This window comes from Lipotes vexillifer, unplaced genomic scaffold (genome assembly GCF_000442215.2).
Source record: "Lipotes vexillifer unplaced genomic scaffold, Lipotes_vexillifer_v1.1 scaffold458, whole genome shotgun sequence".
NCBI classification, from domain to species: Eukaryota; Metazoa; Chordata; class Mammalia; order Artiodactyla; family Lipotidae; genus Lipotes; species Lipotes vexillifer.
The window spans coordinates 2,318,665-2,340,216 of NW_006783957.1; positions in this window are offsets into that span (position 1 = coordinate 2,318,665).

The following is a 21,552-nucleotide window of genomic DNA, read 5'->3' on the forward strand; positions in this document are numbered from 1 at the left end:
TCTTTCCCTCCCCTTGCATATTTTATGTAGTTGGGGAAGTGATCAGTTTTGTTGCATGTAAGGGAATGGTCACTGAAAGTAACTTTTTAATCTTTTTGCAAAATGCTGAGTATTTTTTTTTAACACAATATGTTAGCATAGTGACAGAGTCAGTATACATGGTACTGTGGCGCTGAGGGAGATTGTTAAAGAAAAGGCTGACAGGAATATCTTTGAACAAACCAAGAAAAATTTTCTCCCACGTATCCCTGACATGGAGAATCTCAGCATCACTGAGAAATAATGGTTTGTAGAAAACAGGTAATAGAAAACCCATTAATATCTGTCATTAGATCTTAGGTCACTGGTTAGAAGTTTGTTTTTCATCTAGAATAATGTCATATAATTTTCCTCTTGGGAGAAGAAAAATGACTCAATAATTTAGTATGTATTATTACATGTTGGTAAATAGGTATGGTAGAATCTCTTGTCACTTAAAGTCAGCAGAAGAGTACTACTCTCAAAAATCTTGCTCACAAATTACACAATAAACAATATCTAGATGAATATGTAGTATCGACTTACATTAATAAAAATCAATATATTCCTAGGTCTCTCATGTTCTTGTGTTATATTTTAAAAACATGAGCATATAAGAGTATTTGTCTGGAAGCTTCTCAAGAATAAAACCAGATAAGAAAATTATGAGTTTCCAAATATGTGGAATATATTGAGACCGGCACATACACGTAAAATGAGAAATAGCACTACATCTAAGAAAGGGTTCCCATAATTTTGGTTTTATGAGTCAAGTGCAATGAACTGGCCATATCTCTTTAACTATGATGCTGACACTTTCACCAAAAAGAGCTGTTATTTGCTCTAAAATCACAAATTGTATTTCAGTTTCCTAATTTAAAAATCATCTTATTTTGCATGGACTTAGCTATTTTCTGGATTTCTTCTAACTTGAATTTTCTGTAATATAAAGCCATATAGCTCATGTCTAAATGTCATAACGAGATGTATTAATATTATTCTATATGCCTAGTACTTTTATATACATTGTATCATATTTACTTTAATTATTAAAGAATTCAGCAACGTATTTTTGCCTTTGTTTCTGTTTTTGAGTTGCTCTGCATGAGATATTTTGTTATTAAGAGAAATATAGCATGTGCAGATTTAATTATGATTATGTGTCATCTGTTGAATGGCTTTAGGGCAACTGTCTGTACAAAATTGAAGTCTTACATTCCCATTTTGCAACTCAGACAAGCCAAGAATCGAAGAATGAACTCCACATGTAGGTTGTGATTCTATGCTGTAAATAGTCCCATAATCAGGTTAATGAAGGTACATAAGTGCAAGGAGAAGCAAACACTTTCATTTGTTTTGGAAGTCATTATATGGGTTTTCAGCAGCATATTTGCCTATCACATAATGTTTACCATATTTTGCATTTCCTCCCTACTTACTCACTTGATGAAATCAGGAAAGTCTCTAAGTAGACTTCAGAGAGGCTAAAAGAATCCCAACTTGGATTCTAAGTTTGCTACAGATCATGGGAAGGAAGAAAAATGTAGATGAGAAATTGTAGAAGTGAGAATTTCCCATATCTGTGTATTATAATGCATGATTTGCCAGACATTCATCTTCTAGCTTTGTAGAAGGGCCAAGAATACTTTTCAAATTCTCATCCACTCCTCCACCTTGTATCCTTCTTGAATTTTCTCCATGAAAATAATGGAAGAATTTTAGTATTTAATATTAAGTTTTGAAAATGGTCACATTGGAATTCTGGTCACTTGTGGGCAAGGTATTAGAGTGAATCTTTCATTTCTCCAAAGAGCAGTTCATGCAACTTCTGCTGTTAGAAATTTAGTTTCTCTGAAAGCTATCATTATGTGTTGTGCTAATATTTCAGAAATACAACGTTTTAGAAGTAGTCTTCCTTACTGCCAGACAAATACAGCTCCAAGAGCATTTAGTTATCAGGGGCATGACTCCAATTTAACTAACAGAATTGCAGTTCTCACTTTTTTCGGAACCATAGTAATATCCCTTTGAATGTTTACAGCCTTAATCTAACTTTGCAATATTTTAAAGTTATTTTGGCTTATGATAAAGTGAGAGGAATATAAACAAGGGCTTGACAACCTTGGTTCAACTCAAGTCTATACTTTTTATTAACTTTATAACCTGTGGGAAGCCATTTAGTTTCTCAAAGAGTATGTTGAGCTTTTTATCAAATGAGATTTAAATGACTTTTGACTGACTCTCATGACTGTAAACTGGATCACAATATATGATAATGCCGATACAATTCTGCTCAAACCTGTAAGCTATATTGTAAATTTAAGATAATTTCAGTTCCAATGAGTACATATGAAGTTTACAGGATGCATGACAAAAGAATTATAACCAAAGTCACAGTCCCTGCTCTAAAAAGTAATGTGTCTGTTAGAATTTATTAATCAGAAAAATATAATTGTGATAATTTTCTAGATGCTTTAGTGGATTAAACATGAAACAAACGCATCTGTGCACACACATACACACACGCACACTACATGGTAATGGCCAAGAAGCAATTTACATTCCAGTCACAGGTGAAAGATGAACACTCAAATGTACAAAATCCTATATATTTAAATGTTAATTTGAGTGGTATATTCAAACTACATGTGGTATGAGATTTCAAGGTAGAGGCAATTTCTGTGGGTAGTAGAGTGTCTTGGGCAATGTGAGAGAAATCTTCAAGCAACCATCAGAGTGGTTTAGGTTTGCAAATAGGTTTGGGCCTCTATATACTTACCCCTCACCTCACCTGTCTCCTCCTTGCTCTCTGATCTCCAAGCTCTCCATCCCAAGGTTACTCTTGCCTGGAGCATCTTCCTTCTGTCTAAAATACTCTTTCTCAAGAAGGTCCCATGACTCACTTCCTGGCTTTATTCAGGTCTCTGTTCATCTGTCCCTTGTGCATAGGTCTGCCCTGGACTTCCCTGGATGAAACAGCTGCCCTGTCAGGAGTCAACTCACTCTCTGCCCTTCCCCCACTCCATGGTTCTCATAGAACTGATCACTCACTTACTATGTGCTGTGCAGTTTTGCAAGCATTTGAGATATAGGTGCTATGATATGCAGATCCAAGTACTGAGAAATAGAGACATCAAGTGAATATCTGAGGGTGGCGCGTTTGGCAGTGGAGCTAGGATTTGAACCCTTTTAGACATATTTCAGAGTTTTGTAATTTATCCACCTTTTCTAGCTGAGAGCAATGAGCACATAAGCCTGACTTGACCTATTTTCACATACAAGCAGACACTTCTAATTGTATATTACGTTTAAGTGAGAAAAGTCACTTCTGAGCTAATACTTGTAATTCTTTAAAGCTCATGTTTGGGAAGAGCAGCTCAAATTTTTAATCTCACGTCTCAAAATTTTCTGTTCCTCCTTGTATCGACTTGCTCAAACCTGTCATTTAGCAGTCAGGAGAAAAGTGCAGTGGTTGAAAGAATGGACTATGGAGCCAGAAGGCAGCATTTAAAGTCTTAATGTTCTCTTTGGGGTAAGCACCTTGGGAAATTCACTTACTCCCTGGGCCTGAATTTCATCTGTGGGAGAATAGCTACTCTATTAGATGGTTGTGAAGGTACTGTAAGTGACATATGTAAGCCCTTAGAACAGGCTGTATAAGATGTTCCAGTTATATAACAATTATACAACAGTATACGTGTTAATGTAACAATACAATTGTATTGCTTTGTACTGTATGAATTTGAAGTACTTTTAAATTGTTTCTGTTTTAGAATAATTTTAGATTTACATAAAAGTGGCAACGTGAGTAAGGGAATTATCTGTATACACATCACTCAGTTGCCCTTTGTGTTAACATTGCATGTAACCATGAGAATTGCTAGGGGGTAGGTGATATCTGAGAGTTTAAGGGGTTGATAATTAAACCATACAAAGTTTCTTTCTGTGGTGATGAAAATACTCTAATATTGACTATGGTGATATTTTCTCACATCTGTGAACATACTAAAAATATTTAACTGTAAATTTAAGAAGGTGAATTGTATCTCAATAACACTGCTTAAAGAAAAAGTTCCGGGCTTCCCTGGTGGCGCAGTGGTTGAGAGTCCGCCTGCTGATGCAGGGGACACGGGTTTGTGCCCCGGTCCGGGAAGATCCCACATGCCGCGGAGCGGTTGGGCCCGTGAGCCATGGCCGCTGAGCCTGCGCGTCCGGAGGCTGTGCTCCGCAGCGGGAGAGGCCACAACAGTGAGAGGCTCGTGTACCACAAAAAAAAAAAAACCCAGAAAACATTCCTCCAAATATGACTTTAAATATTGAGATATATGATCAGATCAGTTTAATCATATGTTGGAATTGGATAAAGCCACAGGGCTGTTGCATCACACAGAAACAGAACACACCTACTTAAAGTGAGTAGAAGAGAAAATAAGGATACTTATAGATGCTCACAGTTTAGGAAAGTGATTATGTAACATTACCCAATAGTATGACATAGTATCACAACATGGGCAAAAGGGCATATAGGGTGGTGGACTTTCTGAATATCTACCACCAGACAGGTGATTTCAGCCATATGCTTGCCACAGGCTGGGGGTTCAAGGAAGAACCTTTGTCTTCAGGTAAAAGAAGCAAGAAAAAGTTGACAAAGGAGGGTTCTTTTTTAAAGGAAAGTTTAGTTTTAGTTTTAGCTTTTAGTTTTAGTTTTTATTTTTAGCAGTGACTTAGAATGAGAAAAAGAAAGTTGATCCTCAGGCTAAAATTGAGTTATATAAACAGGTTTTTCAGGTGAGAAGAGACCTAATATTTACTGTGTGCTTACTTTGTTTACACATGGGCTCACAGAAGAGAGAAGAGAAAGGTCAGGCATGGCTGTTTTAGGTTCCAGAAAATTGCTATCACAAATAAGTATTGCAAAAGGAAGGAGGTCAAGGAATTAGTAGTGTGAAATCCTCTCGTTACAATTAGATGTAAACTACTTAAGATTTACTAGCAGTTACACGAAGTGTCAAGGGAACAAAGGGATCAGTTAGAGTGGCTTGCTTACAAACACACTTGAAATATTTGGAAAGTATTATTTTAGTAAATCACTTTTAAGTAATTCAAAAAATCATTTATTTCTGGTTATCATCTCTTTTATCTTCTTGGACCCAATTCCAATGTGTGTGTATGGGAGAGGGCGGTGCTTCCTCACTCCAGCAACATGCAATTCTGGGACACCAGCTGGGTGTCCTACATTTCAACTCATTCTGACACTCTCTACCCAAAGATAGTCCCAGATTCATGTTAACAGTTCAGTCCAAAAGACTGGTGAAGAGTTCAGTCCTACTAGACTGCCCCCACCCCACCTCACTTCAAATGCCAGGTGCAAGCTGGGTTGTTACCTGTACTTCTGACCGACTGGCTATGAATCAGAGGTTCCCATGACCCCTTTCTTGGATCCTATTAATTTGCTAGACAGCTCACAGAACTTAGAGAAATATTTTTCTTACTGGGTTACTAGCTTATTATAAATGGATATGATAAAGGATACAGATGAACATCCAGATGCAAGAGATGCAGAGGGCAAGGTATGGAGAAAATGTGCCAGGCTTCCATGGTTCTTGGAGGGCACCACTCTCCCCCAAATTTCCATGTGTTCACCAGCTTGGAAACTCTCCAAACTCAGTCCTTTTGGGTATTTAAGGAGGTTTCATTACACAGACATAATTTATTAAATTATTGGTCATTGGCAATTGATTCAGCCTCTAGTCCCTCTCCCTTCCCTGGAGGTCAGGGAATGGTACTGAAAGTTCCAACCCTCTAATCATGTGGTTGAATCTCCTGGCAACCAGTTCCCATCCTTAGGTGTGGTCCAAAAGTTACCACATTGCCTTAACAAAAGACACATTTATGGCTCTCATCACCTAGAAAATTCCAAAAGTTTTAAAAGCTCTGTGTCAGAAACAGGGATAAAAGTCAAATATATATTTCTTATTATAAATTAAAATATCAAATGATCTCACTACTAAAGTAGTATTTTTTAAACAGTTAGTTATAGCCATGTCATATTTATACTCTTAAAATTTATTGATGACAGTGAGTTATCATCCAAAATATAAAAATGGTTAAACAATTCTGAAAACTAAATTTTTGAGTCACATTGTTGTTGGAAGGAATATACTTCATATGGTTGGTGCATTTTCTCATGGAAAATAGAAACATTAGTGGTAGGATAAAATTTGATATAGAATTAAAAGAGATGTTCCAATACATATTTATTTATTTATTTTTATTGCAGTATAGTTGATTTACAATATTATATTAGTTTCAGGTGTACAACACTGTGATTCAAAATTTCTATAGGCTTTATTCCATTTATAGTTATTATTAAATATTGGACATATACCCTATGCTGTACAATATATCCTTGTAGCTTATTCATTTTATAAATAGTAGTTTGTACCTCTTAACCCCTACCCTTATCTTGCCCCTCCCTCCTTTCCTTTCCCTGCTGGTAACGATTAGTTTGTTTTTTATGTCAGTGAGTTTGTTTCTTTTTTGTTTTATTAGATAGTTTGCTTTATTTTTTAGATTTTACATATAAGTGATAACATACAACATATGTCTTTCTCTGTCTGATTTATTTCACTTAGCATAACACTCTCCAGGGTATCCATGTTGTTGCAAATGTCAAAATTTAATTATTTTTCAGGTTGAGTAATATTCCATTATATATAATGGAATATTATATATATATATATGTATAGAATATATATATGGAATATATATCTATCACATCTTCTTTATCCGTCCATCTGTTGATGGACACTTAGGTTGCTTCCATACCTTGGCTATTATACATAGCACTGCTATGAACACTGGGGTACAAGTACTTTTTCTAATTAGTGTTTTTGTTTTCTTCGGATATATACACAGGAGTGGAATTGTTGGATCATATGGTGGTTCTATTTTTATTTTTTTTAAGAACCTCCATATACTTTTCCACAGTGACTGCACCAATTTACATTCCCACCAACAGTGTGCTAAGATTCCCTTTTCTCCACATCCTTGTAAACATTTGTTTTTTGTGGTCTTTTATTTTTTTCTTTATTTTTTTTTTAACATCTTTATTGGAATATAATTTCTCTATAATGGTGTGTTAGTTTTTGCTTTATGACAAAGTGAATCAGCTATACATATACATATGTCACCATATCTCCTCCCTCTTGCCTCTTCCTCCCACCCTCCCTATCCCACCCCTCTAGGTGGTCACAAAGCACCGAGCTGATCTCCCTGTGCTATGCAGCTGCTTCCCACTAGCTATCTATTTTACATTTGGTAGTATATATAAGTCCATGCCACTCTCTCACTTCGCCCCAGTTTACCCTTCCCACTCCCTGTGTCCTCAAGTCCATTCTCTACGTCTGTGTCTTTATGTGGTCTTTTTGATGATAGCCATTCTCACAGGTGTGAGGTGATATCTCATTTTTTTTATTTGTATTTCTCTGATGATTAGTGATGTTGAGCATCTTTTCATGTGTCTGTTGGCCATCTGTATGTCTTCCTTGGGAAAAAAAAATCTCTCTTCAGGTCTTCTGCCCATTTATTAATTGGGTTGTTTGCTTTTTTTTATATTGAGTTGTATGAACTGTTTATATATTTTTGATATTAACCCTTTAACCAATAGGTCATATCATTTGCAAACATTTTTTTCCCATTCAGTGGGTCAATGATAATAAAACATTGTTTCAACACCTGATAATGTCCAACACCTAATGAGGTTTTTCATGCACAAGTATTTAACATAGCATTTTTCACAAAAAGTGAGCAAACTAAATGGATCCTCAGGAATGAAATACTACCACTTTAATAGTTATTTAGTGGGGCACTTTTGAATCCCCCAAGGAACAGTTTATATTGAAACAAACCCATGAATTTGTCCTCCTGATTTTCAGTGTTTTCCCCCTCTTTTGAGGCAAGATAATTCCTCTTGAGAAAAGTCAATTTTAGTGTTAGAATTCTTACCTAAACTCAATTATACAGAATATTATAAGAAGGTTAGAAAGATGGAAAATATCAAAATTTTCTTCATTTTCAATTGCTTTAGTATCCCAAAGTGTCATATATATAAAACACACATTACTTTCTGTGTGTTGAGTAAGATGATGATATTTGTAATCTGATATAGTAAAATATTTTTTTAGACATTTTACCTCTTGATATTTAAACGATCTTGGCTGTTTCACTAATTAACTGGGTGACATAAGACAACTAACTTAATCTTAATTACAGGTTAGGGCTTTCTTCTTATGCCTGTCAGCTGTGAACAGTAGAATTATAAAATGTGTAGGTATGGTGAAAAGGAAAAACAGAAACTCATTGGCATAATTTGAGGAGAGTAAGTTATGCAGGGTTGCTTTAAGGTGAGGTGTAAAATTGGAGAAATATACAGACACAGGAAACTTAATGATACATATATGTGAAATATGCGCAGCTAAAATATTATTTTGTTGAGTAAAGTAATGTATTTGAAGCCCATGTTCTGTAAACAAGAATAAAAAGAAAGATTGAGTTATTACATGGCGTAAGCTATTTAAATGAAAAATATCATGTCTGACGCCAGTTATATCTCCATTTGTAGAATTAACTTCTTATATTTCATATATTATAAGTTTGAAAATAACATAAGACTTGATTGGAGTTTGCATCCTTTTTTGTATTGTCTATGTTATCCAAGCTAATTCTGCTTGGGGCATTGGTGATACAGTATTATTTGCCATATTTCTTATTTTAAAGAGAAAAAAATAAGTTTATTTCTTTGGCTTCTTTAAAAACTGACCTCATACTAATAATTATACATTGTTAAAATTTTTCTGGTGCATCTGTGCCAAAATTTTATACTCGTTCTCTGATATCTGTCCTATCTCTGTTTACACATGTTCCTTTACAAGAATTATATTGACAGCAGCATTATTACATGCTTCAAATGCACAGAAGAGCCCAGAGTGAATAATCATGACATGAACACAACCTTGTGATCTCCCCTGCACCCTACCCCTACTCAGGCTGTGTAAGTCTGGGCTTCCTGAAAGCAGAGAGGGGTGCAAGGATTTGAGTGCACATGGTTCATCAAGAAGTGCTCTTCAGGAAAATCTGTGAGGGAAGGAGTAAAGTGTGAGAGGGACTTAATCAAGGTCACCTCTTAGGAAAAGTTGAGCCATGGCTTTATCAATAGGAAAAGGTTTTAGAGCACATACTGCCCCGCCATGTTTTCCTCTTTGAAGTTGGGTGCCTGTTTTTAAATAAAGGGGAAAGGTTTCTTTCCTGGAATGATGGCTCCTTTCAGGTGAAAGCATGTTTCTGTGTAGCTGGGAGAAATAAGAAGGCAATATTTCCAGCAACTGGGGGATAAGTGAGCCAGGATCTGGGCGGGACACCACAAAGTCCTATCCAGCAGTTAATAGGTAGAATTATTCCTGGAAGTGGTATTGGTCTTCACAACATGGTGATCTCTGGGTAGCTGAAGCTGGCTTCTTTTAAGGGAAGTAGAAGCTCCAGACATCTTAAGTTTAGGTCCTGTATTGATAATGTTACTTTCAATACACTCTATTAATCAAAGAAAGTCACAAGACTAGCCTTGATTTAAGATAAGTTGCATCCATATCAGAGCTGGGAGGGAGAAATAACTGCAACTCTTTACTGTTCTATCTGAAATATTAAGTATGGCCTTTATTGAAAATGTTTGGTAAGTAACCTTTTTTTTTTTTTTTCAGGTTAAAAAAGCAACCACACAATACATTAAATTGTCCCACAAAGCTTTACCCAAAAGGTAATGTTAGCTTCCTTTCCCAGCTGTGAATCTTGGTCAAATCCCATCAGTTGAATCAAAGTACTCCCTCCCTCCACAGGGCTGGATAAGATAGTTCCTCAAGGGCCTGTATGCAAAAGAGGCATGATAGTTTGATTCTCATCTCTCCCCAAGATTCCTCAACATACTGTACAGATTCTTATAACTTTTAGTTTCCTTTTGGGACAAAGAGACTTCACTCCTACCCCTAATCATCTTTTTCCTTAAGAAAGCTCATGTCAGGGTAAAGACGTGGAGGTATCGGGGGTGAGTCAGTAAGCAAATACTTTCAGATTTTAATGGCATGGAGGTTGTATGTGGCTAGAACAAATGAACATTCATTTAACCCATGAAAACTCTCTATCAGGTAGGAAGATCATTACTGTTTCTATTTCAGCTTTGGGGATCCTTTTCTTCAGCAATCACATCATGTTACTTTCTGGTTGGGCTTTGGGGCATCCTTTTTGACTAACAGGCTTAATTCATATAGCAGGAATATCTTTTAAAAGAAGTGCACCTTAATTGGAGTCTTTTTCATGAAATTTGCATAATAACATCTCTTATATTTTCCCCATTTTAGTATAAGAGTGAAGGAAGTTTTCTAAAGCAGTGAAGTTGACCACAAGTATTTATCTAGATAGCTTGACTCAATTTCTCATTTTCCAGTAGGTAACCTTTGTTAGCATTTTAATCCTAATATGAGCCAGTAAGATCCAACTATCAGTTAATGTCTCACTGTTGTTTCCCACAGGAGTCTGTCGGTCCTAGGGAAATCTCCCCGACAAGGTCAAAGCTCCTTTATAATAGCTAGGACAATCTGAAAAAAAAAAAATTCTGAGAACTTTTCATTTTGTCTATGAATAGATCTAAGATTAGCATTGTGGACTGCAGGAGGGATGGAGATGCATGTTGACCTATTTCCATTCTTTCTTAACAAACATTGTATTCCCTGGCCTCTCATCTCTAGGCTCATCAGCCAATGTTCTAATGATTCACAAGGGGTGAACTGTAGCTGCCATGAAATGAGTTGCTCAGGTTTCACATTGTAAGAAGCATGATCGACTAATAATCCCAGCTGCTGCTTCTGTGAATCAACCACTAAATTCAGGCTGTTGCCACACTTCCAGGACTGCTCCAGATAATGCCTGATCATTGTTGTGGTACTAAAACAGACCCATTGGGGTGAGGAGAAGTCTTCTTTTTATGGGAACCTTTGGCTCAAAGTCTCCCCATCAGCCTACACAAACCTTTCTCTGCATTGTTCTGCAGCCATACACTCTCCTACCCAAGTCTCCTTCCTCCCCTTTCTTTTCCCACAGATGTTAACTTGCATTGCATTCTGAAGGCTCTCCACACCTATTCATACTCTGTCCCCTAATAATTCTCTGCACATTTAATACAGTCTTGGAAAAAATTTATCAGACCCAAACTAAAGCTATGAGATAGAGCTTTAAAAAGGTTTTTTTTTTTTTTTTTTTTTTTTTAAATATAATGTAGAATCAAAGTAAAGAAACCAAAATCAGTTATTTTGGAGGTGTTGAGTGGAGAATAAAAGCCAATGAATCCATGAATCTCAGTGGCTTAACAAAATCAAAGTGTTCTTTTCCTCTTAAATGTGTCCAATCTGTCCAATATGGGACTTCTTGGTTGGGTGATAGGTTCCAAGTGTTGATCCAGAAATTGGATTTCTTCTATCTTTTTACTTCTTCATATTATTTAATGGAACCAAATTACATTTCTATTTTAGTAAGTCAAACAACTGCCACTATCATTGTGTCTACCAAGGTAGCCTAGGTATTCATATCTAGTCCTAAGGATGATAAACATGGAGAAATACAGATGTGAGATTTTCATGTGTTAAGGCTTTCAGTAGCTCACATAATTTCTGTCTTTGTTTATTGGCCTGTTACCCAATTATAACTGCAAAAGAAGCTGGGAAATATAGTCTGTGCAGGAAGGATAAGTAGGTTTGGTTGATCAGGCATCAGTGATGGTCACAATCTTGTAACAAACACCATTTCATCCTGCTTCCCACTCCCAGTTGTTATACCTAAGTCCTCTCCGTCATTCCCAGATACAGAACTTTCAAATCTAGTGACCTATAAACTAAAGAGTTAAGTTATGTGTCCTTTCCCACCTTTATCCGTATTAACCCAACATGGAATATTAAACCAGAGACAGTGTAATTGAAATAAAAACTTTTATTTCTTGTATTCCCTGGCGAAATAGTTTTATCTCAACTTAGTGGCTGATATCTTGAGGCTACTAGAAATAATGGCATTAGGTAAGAAGGGCATGCTCATATATATGTCACAGGGTGAATATTAATAAGACTTTATCACTCAAAGCTCCTTGTGCCTTATTCCATAGTTTTGAAATACAGAGGCAATCAGTTTTTCCAACACTTCAAAGCCCTAAATTACTATTTCTATTCACTTTTATATCTTCATACAAATAGACTCTTTTCTGAGTTTATATTTTCTTGTACCCCTTGCTAAAAGCAGAGAGTAAAAGCTAAAACACATTATTATTCTGAATCTCTGCAGCCCTTTCACCTACATTTAGGCTTAAGAGTCTGCCTTCCATAAGCACTTATTTTGATAAACATTTTTGTGCTACTGCGTAAAGTCCTCCCCTATATTTCCATCTATCGATATCTTTTAAATTATTCTCCTAGTGCAACTTGGTAAAGTCTCTTAAGCAGGGACCAAGCGATTTGCTAGAAATTTCAACATATCTTCAGTCTTGAAAATTTCCCTGTAAAAACATGGTTTACCATCACCTTTTCTGAATACCTGACTTATTCCCATGTCAGTCATCACTGGAAGCATACCGAGGAGGCTACAACTTTATAAAAGGGGATTTGGCTTCCAATCCTTGAAGTTTGAGAATTGTATGCAGGTAGTGTCCCTCGGATAGCTGAGAGAAGCCAAAGCATCTCTATTCAAGATCCTGCATGACGTCAGAGTGTTGGCATCCTGCTTTGTACTGGTCTCAGCCTATTGACAGTGATGCCGGGGGCTAGAAATCCCTGGGGGCATTCACCTGAGGCCCCTGCTTCCTTCCTCAGAAAAAGTGTTATGGCTGGACTGGCCTTGTGGTTCCTATTGTGAATGCAAAATGCCCTTAGCAATAAGCAACAAACCTTATTAAACTAATACACCTGTATTTGTATAATTGTTTCATGAACTTAAGAGAAATGGAGGATAGAATGTGGTTTTTTTCCTATATATATATATATATTTTTTTTTTTTTCACATCTTGCTTATACCAGAGTACAATGTAATATATATATTATCTTCTTCAGTCATTGGCCAGGTAAGAAAATTCGTGTGAAATAATCGTAACTTCCCTGTCTTCTCAAATGGGCCAGGACTGCCCTGCAGGTCTCTGACCTCATGGGGTCTCCCAGTGTAGAGCAAAGAGAGAAGGGCCTCTGGCCCCCACTGACAGGTGGTGCTGCCTCAGAAGACTCCCTGACTTTTGGGACTCTAGGCACAGATTGCTTCCTTTGAACTGCATTATCTGCTTTTTTGTTTTTTAAATGTACCAAAAAGATATTTGTATTTCTATTGTGGGGTTTGGGAATAAGTAAGTAATGGGTACACAGGAAAAAAATCAAACCCAAAATGTAAGGCAATTATCAAGTGCAGGAAAAACAAGTAGTTGTACAAGAAAGGAGAAGTAACTTACATTTCTCAGCTCTGAATAGCATGTACAAAGAAAGAATAACACAGACACTGAATTCTGATTCAGTGAAAATGTGTGGAAGGAAAATGTGTGTGTGTGTGTGTGTGTGTGTGTGTGTATGAGTGAGGGGCTATGTGTGAGGGAACAAACTCTTAATCTCCATAGCAGGAAGTAAGGTCTCTGAAACTCCTGGCCCTTTGGGTTATCATTGATATGAAACCTTAATCTTACAAATAAACTATGAAGTGGTATCTTCAAAGGGTATATAGTCAAAAGCAAAGTCAATGAAATTTAAATAGCCAAAAAATAATATTGCCACTTTTGTATGTTAAATTTCATGCAAGGTAAAGGCCTTAATTGTCACCACAATTAAAAAATAATGTCTTTAAAAAATAAGTCTTTTTTATTGATAAATGCAACACGTAGTTTTTTGTGTTATGGAAGAGGACAAATTAAGACCCAAGTTAAAAGTTACTCCTTTATCACTGTATACAGGTTACTGCCTACCCTGTGCAGTCTTTGATTTGAATAAATTATAAAGCAGACACTAAAAAAAAGCTAAAATCTGGATTTCACCTTGAAATATTATAACTTTCTTCTTTACATATTTTAATAATTTTGGATAGTAGGTATCTCTATGTCCCCTTTACACATAAAACTCTGGAGTCATTTATTTTATTTGAGCACAATTAAGAGGGAAAACTTTACAATCCAAATAGGAATTAAATACATTGCTTAGCATCGTTACTCAGAAAGAGTTGATTAGTCTTTAAATTAAAGAAAAAAAATCATAAACTATCTCTAGAAATTTTAAATTAGAATAATAATGATGTTAAGGAAGGTGCATCCAACTGGAATAAATTTCATTTTGGAAAGTGGAAAGGTGAGAATCTGAGAATCGCTGGAGGAAAAACAACACTGCTGGAGAAATAGCTGTATTTTAGAAAGCACGAGTCTAAGAGACAATGAAATGAAATTATGCTATGTATTTTTATTTCCAGTTTTATACTGGGTATTAAAAACATAAAGCAGAAAGTTGTTCTAACATACTACTTATTGTTTCCTGTGGAGGGTTGGGGTCCTCTTTATTTAATACCTCAAGTAGAACTATATGAATTTCCAATCTGAATTCAAAAGTATGAAAAAAAGATTAATATTTCTTAGTATTGGAATCAACTTTACTCTCAGTTTGGTTAGCAAGTGTTAAGGAAGGATAAAAATAGATGAATTGCTCCTCTTATTAAATGTCTGAAGACACTAGATACATAATAAATCGATTATTTCTTATTATTTCTTATGTATCATCTTACTTTTGTCACTTAAGACTATTTTAATGTGGTGTGAAAGTGACCTAGATTATTAAATTACACAATTTAAATTATTCTAGTTTTTTTTTACTTAACATCTTTAGTGGAGTATAATTTCTTTACATTGCTATGTTAGTTTCTGCTGTATAACAAAGTGAATCAGTTATACATATACATATATCCCCATATCCCCCCCCTCTTGCGTCTCCCTCCCACACTCCCTATCCCACCCCTCTAGGTGGTCACAAATCACCAAGCAGATCTCCCTGTGCCATGTGGCTGCTTCCCACTAGCTATCTATTTTATGTTTGGTAGTGTATATATGTCCATGCCACTCTCTCACTTTGTTCCAATTTACCCTTCCCCCTCCCCATGTCCTCAAGTCTATTCTCTACGTCTGTGTCTTTATTCCTGTCCTGACCCTACGTACGTCAGAACCATTTTTTTTCTTTTAGATTCCATATATATGTGTTAGCAAAGGGTATTTGTTTTTCTCTTTCTGACTTACTTCACTCTGTATGACAGACTCTAGGTCCATCCACTTCACTACAAATAACTCAATTTTGTTTCTTTTTATGGCTGAGTAATATTCCATTTTATATATGTGCCACATCTTCTTTATCCATTCATCTGTCGATGGACACTTAGGTTGTTCCTATGTCCTGGCTACTGTAAATAGTGCTGCAATGAACATTGTGGTATATGACTCTTTTTAAATTATGGTTTTCTCAGGGTATATGCCCAGTAGTGGGATTTCTGGGTCATATGGTAGTTCTACTTTTAGTTTTTAAGGAACCTCCATATTGTTCTCCATGGTGGCTGTGTCAATTTACATTCCCACCAACAGTGCAGGAAGGTTCCCTTTTCTTCACGCCCTCCCCAGCATTTACTGTTTGTAGATTTTTTGATGATGGCCATTCTGACTGGTGTGAGGTGATACCTCATCAAAGTTTTGATTTGCATTTCTCTAATGGTTAGTGATGTTGAGCATCCTTTCATATGTTTGTTGGCAATCAGTATGTCTTCTTTGGAGAAATGTCTGTTTAGGTCTTCTGCCCATTTTTGGATTGGGTTGTTTGTTTTTTTGATATTGAGCTGCATGAGTTGCTTGTATATTTTGGAGATTAATCCTTTGTATATTTCTTCATTTGCAAATATTTTCTCCCATTCTGAGTGTTGTCTTTTTGTCTTGTTTATGGTTTCCTTTGCTGTGCAAAAGCTTTTAAGTTTCATTAGGTCCCATTTGTTCATTTTTGTTTTTATTTCCATTTCTCTAGGAGTTGGGTCAAAAAGGATCTTGCTGTGATTTATGTCATAGAGTGTTCTGCCTATGTTTTCCTCTAAGTGTTTTATAGTGTCTGGCCTTACCTTTAGGTCTCTAATTCATTTTGAGTTTATTTTTGTGTATGGTGTTAGGGAGTGTTCTAATTTCATCCTTCTACATGTAGGTGTCCAGTTTTCCCAGCACCACTTATTGAAGAGGCTATCTTCTCTCCATTGTATATTGTTGCCTCCTTTATCAAAGATAAGGTGACCATATGTGCATGGGTTTATCTCTGGGTTTTCTATCCTGTTCCATTGATCTATATTTCTGTTTTTGTGCCAGTACCATACTGTCTTGATTACTGTAGCTTTGTAGTATAGTCTGAAGTCAAGGAAGCTGATTCCTCCAGCTCCAATTTTCATTCTCAAGATTGCTTTGGCTCTTTGGGGTCTTTTGTGTTTCAATACAAATTGTGAATGCTTTTGTTCTAGTTTTGTGAAAAATGCCATTGGTAGTTTGATAGGGATTGCACTGAATCTGTAGATTGCTTTGGGTAGTATTGTCATTTTCACAATGTTGATTCTTCCAATCCAAGAATGTCGTACATCTCTTCATCTGTTTGTATCACCTTTAATTTCTTTCATCAGTGTCTTAGCGTTTTCTGCCTATGGGTCTTTTGTCTCCTTAGGTAGGTTTATCTCTAGGTATTTTATTCTTTTTGTTGCAGTGGTAAATGGGAGTGTTTTCTTGATTTCACTTTCAGATTTTTCAACATTAGTGTATAGGAACGCAAGAGATTTCTGTGCATTTCTTTCATATCCTGCTGCTTTACCAAATTCAATGATTGGCTCTAGTAGTTTTCTGGTGGCATCTTTAGGATGCTCTTTGTATAGTATCAGGTCATCTGCAAACAGTGACAGCTTTACTTCTTCTTTTCTGATTTGGATTCCTTTTATTTCTTTTTCATCTCTGATTGCTATGGTTAAGAGTATGCTGAATAATAGTGGTGAGAGTGGGCAACCTTGTCTTGTTCCTGTTCCTAGTGGAAATGGGTCCAGTGTTTCACCATTGAGAATGATGTTGGCTGTGGGTTTGTCATATATGGCCTTTATTATGTTGAGGCAATTTCCCTCTATCCCACATTCTGGAGAGTTTTTATCATAAATGGGTGTTGAATTTTTTCAAAAGCTTTTTCTGCATCGATTGAGATTATCATAAGGTTCTTCTCCTTCAGTTTGTTAATATGATTTATCACATTGATTTGCATATAATGAAGAATCCTTGCATTCCTGGGATAAACCCAACTTGATCATGATGTATGATCCTATTAATGTGCTTTTGGATTCTGTTTGCTAGTATTTCGTTGAGGATTTTTGCACCTATGTCCGTCAGTGATATTGGCCTGTAGTTTTCTTTTTTTGCAACTTCTTTGTCTAGTTTTGGTATCAGGGTGATGGTGGCCTCGTAGAATGAGTTTGATGGTGTTCCTCCCTCCGATATACTTTGGAAAAGTTTGAGAAGGATAGATGTTAGCTATTCTCTAAATGTTTGATAGAATTCACCTGTGAAACCATCTGGTCCTGGGCTTTTATTTGTTGGAAGATTTTTAATCACAGTTTCAATTTCAGTCCTTGTGATTGGTCTGTTTATATTTTCTATTTCTTCCTGGTTCAGTCTCGGGAAGTTGTGCTTTTCTAAGCATTTGTCCATTTCTTCCAGGTTGTCTATTTTATTGGCATATATTTGCTTGTAGTAATCTCTCATGATCCTTTGTCTTTCTGCAGTGTCAGTTGTTATTTCTGCTTTTTCATTTCTAATTCTGTTGATTTGAGTCTTCTACCTTTTTTTCTTTTTGAGTCTGGTTAATGGTTTATCAATTTTGTTTATCTTCTCTAAGATCAGTTTTTATTTTTATTGATCATTGCTATTGTTTCCTTCATTTCTTTTTCATTTTTCTGATGTGATATTTATGATTTCTTTCCTTCTGCTAACTCTGAGGTTTTTAATTCTTCTTTCTCTAATTGCTTGAGGTGCAAGGTTAGGTTGTTTATTCGAGATGTTTCCTGCTTCTTAAGGTGGGCTTGTATTGCTATAAACTTCCCTCTTAGAACTGCTTTTGCTGCATCCCAGAGGTTTTGGGTCGTTGTATCTCCATTGTCCTAGGTATCTTTTGATTTCCTGTTTGGTTTCTTCAGTGATATCTTGGTTATTTAGTATCATATTGTTTAGCCTCCATGTGTTTGCATTTTTTACAGTTTTTTTACTGTAACTGATATCTAGTCTCATTGCATTGTGGTCAGGAAAGATACTTGATATTATTTCAGTTTTCTTAAATTTACCAAAGCTTGATTTTTGACCCAAGAAATGATCTATCCTGGAGAATGTTCCATGAGCACTTGAGAAGTGTACTTGGTTGTTTTTGGATAGACTGTCCTATAAATATAAATTAAGTCCATCTTATTTAATGTGCCATTTAAAGCTTGTGTTTCCTTATTTATTTTCATTTTGGTTGATCTTTCCATTGGTGAAAGTGGGGTGTTAAAGTCCCCTACTATTACTGTGTTACTGTTGATTTCCCCTTTTATGGCTGTTAGCATTTGTCTTTTGTATTGAGGTGCTCCTATGTTGGGTGCATAACTATTTACAATTGTTATATCTTCTTCTTGGATTGATCCCTTGATCATTTTGTAGTGTCCTTCTTTGTCCCTTGTAATTCATTATTTTAAAGTCTATTTTGTGTGATATGAGAATTGGTACTCCAGCTTTCTTTTGATTTCCATTTGCATGGAATATCTTTTTCATCCCTTTACTTTCAGTCTGTATTTGTCCCTAGGTCTGAAGTGGGTATCTTGCAGACATCATGTGTACCGGTCTTGTTTCTGTATTCATTCAGCCAGTCTATGTCTTTTGGTTGGAGTGTTTAATCCATTTACATTTAATGTAATTATCAGTATGTATGTTCCTATCATCTTTTTATTAATTCTATTGGGTTTGTTTTTGTAGGTCTTTTCCTTCTCTCGTGTTTCCCGACTAGAGAAGTTCCTCTAGCATTTGTTGTAAAGCTGGTTTGCTGGTGCTAAATTCTCATAGCTTTTTCTTGTCTGTAAATGTTTTAATTTCTCCATCAAATCTGAGTGAGATCCTTGCCAGGTAGAGTATCTTGGTTGTAGGTTTTTCCCTTTCACCACTTTAAATATGTCCTGCCACTTCCTTATTGCTTGCAGAGTTTCTGCTGAAAGATCAGCTGTTAACCTTATGTGGATTCCTGTGTGTGTTATTTGTTGCTTTGCCCTTGCTGCTTTTAATATTTTTTCTTTGTATTAATTTTTGGTAGTTTGATTAATATGTGCCTTGGTGTGTTTCTCCTTGAATTTATCCTGTATGGGACTCTCTGCACTTCCTGGACTTGATTGACTATTTCCTTTCCCATATTAGGGAAGTTATCAACTGTAATGTCTTTGAATATATCTCAGTCCCTTTCTTTTACTCTTCTTCTTCTGGGACCCCTATAATTTGAATGTTAATTCGTTTAATGTTGTTCCAGAGGTCTCCGAGACTGTCCTCTATTCCTTTCATTCTTTTTTGTTTATTCTGCTCTGTGATAGTTATTTCCACTATTTTATCTTCCAAGTCACTTTTCTGTTCTTCTGCCTCAGTTATTATTCTGAGAATTTTTAATTTCATTTATTGTGTTTTTCATCATTGTTTGTTTGCTCTTTAGTTCTTCTAGTTCCTTGTTAAATGTTTCTTATATATTCTCTGTTTGATTTCCAAGATTTTGAATCATGTTTACTATCATTATTCTGAATTCTTTTTCAGGTAGACTGCCTGTTTCCTCTTCATTTGTTTGGTCTGGTGGATTTTTACCTTGCTCCTTCATCTGCTGTGTGTTTCTCTGTCTTCTCTTTTGCTTATCTTACTGTGTTTGGGGTCTCCTTTTTGCAGCCTGAAGGTTCATAGTTCCTGTTGTTTTTGGTGTCTGTCCCAGTGGTTAAGGTTAGTCCAGTGGGTTGTGTAGGCTTCCTGGTGGAGAGGACTAGTGCCTGTGTTCTAGTAGATGAGGCTGCATCTTGTCTTTCTGGTGGGCAGGACCGAGTCTGGTGGTGTGTTTTGGGGTGTCTGCAAACTTGTTATAATTTTAGGCAGCCTCTCTGCTAATGGGTGGGGTTGTGTTCCTGTCTTGCTAGTGTTTGGCATGGGGCATCCAGAACTGGAGCTTGCTGGTTGTTGAGTGGAGCTGGATCTTAGCATTGAGACAGAGATCTCTGGGAGAGCTCTCACTGATTGATATTATGTGGAGCTGGGAGATCTCTGGTGGTGCAATGTGCTGAACTCAGCTCTCCCACCTCAGAAGCTCAGACCTGTCACCCGCCCAGAGCACCAAGACCCTGTCAACCACACGGTTCAGAAGCAAAGGGAGAAAAAATAAGTAAAGAAAGAACAACAAAATAACATAACATAAAGTAAAAGTTATTAAAATAAAAATATATATTATCAAAATAAATTTAAAAGAGAATTAAAAAAGAAAGAGAACAACCATACTAATAAACAAATCCACCAATGATAACAAGTGCTAAAAACTAAACTAAGATAAACATATAAGTCAAAAACTAGTCAGTTGCATACAGCAAACCCCAAGTCTACAGTTGCTCCCAAAGTCCACCACCTCAATTTTGGGATGATTCATTGTCTGTTCAGGTATTCCACAGATGCAGTGTACATCAAATTGATTGTGGAGATTTAATCTGCTGCTCCTGAGGCTACACAGAGAGATTTCCCTTTCTCTTCTTTGTTCACACAGCTCCTGGGGTCCAGCTTTGGATTTGGCCCTGCCTCTGCCTGTTGCTTCCCCTCTGGCATTTGTTTTTTGCCCAGACAGGAGAAGGTTAGAGGAGAGGCTGATTAAGGGTCTCCTCTTGCTCACTCAGGCTTGGGTTAAGGAGGGGTATGGAATACGGGGCGAGCCTGTGGTGGCAGAGGCTGGCGTGACATTGCAACACCCTGAGGCATGCCATGTGTTCTCCTGGGAAAGTTGTCCCTGGGTCACAGGACCCTGGTGGTGGCGGGCTGCACAGGCTCCTGGGGTGGAGCGGGGTGTGGATAGTGACCTGTGCTTTCACACAGGCTTCTTGGTGGCTACAGCAGCATTCTTAGCATCTCATGCCCATCTCTGGGGTACGCACTGATAGCCACAGCTTGCGCCCATCTCTGGAGCTCATTTAGGTGGTGATCTGAATCCCCTCTCCTTGTGCACCCTGAAAGAATGGTCTCTTGTCTCTTAGCCTAGGCCAGGTTTTTTCCCGGACTCCCTCCTGGCTAGCTGTGGCTCACCAGCCCCCTTCAGGCTCTGTTCACACAGCCAACCCCAGTCCTCTCCCTGGAATCTCACCTCTGAAGCCAGAGCCTCAGCTCCCAGCTACCACCCACCCTGGTGGGTGAGCAGA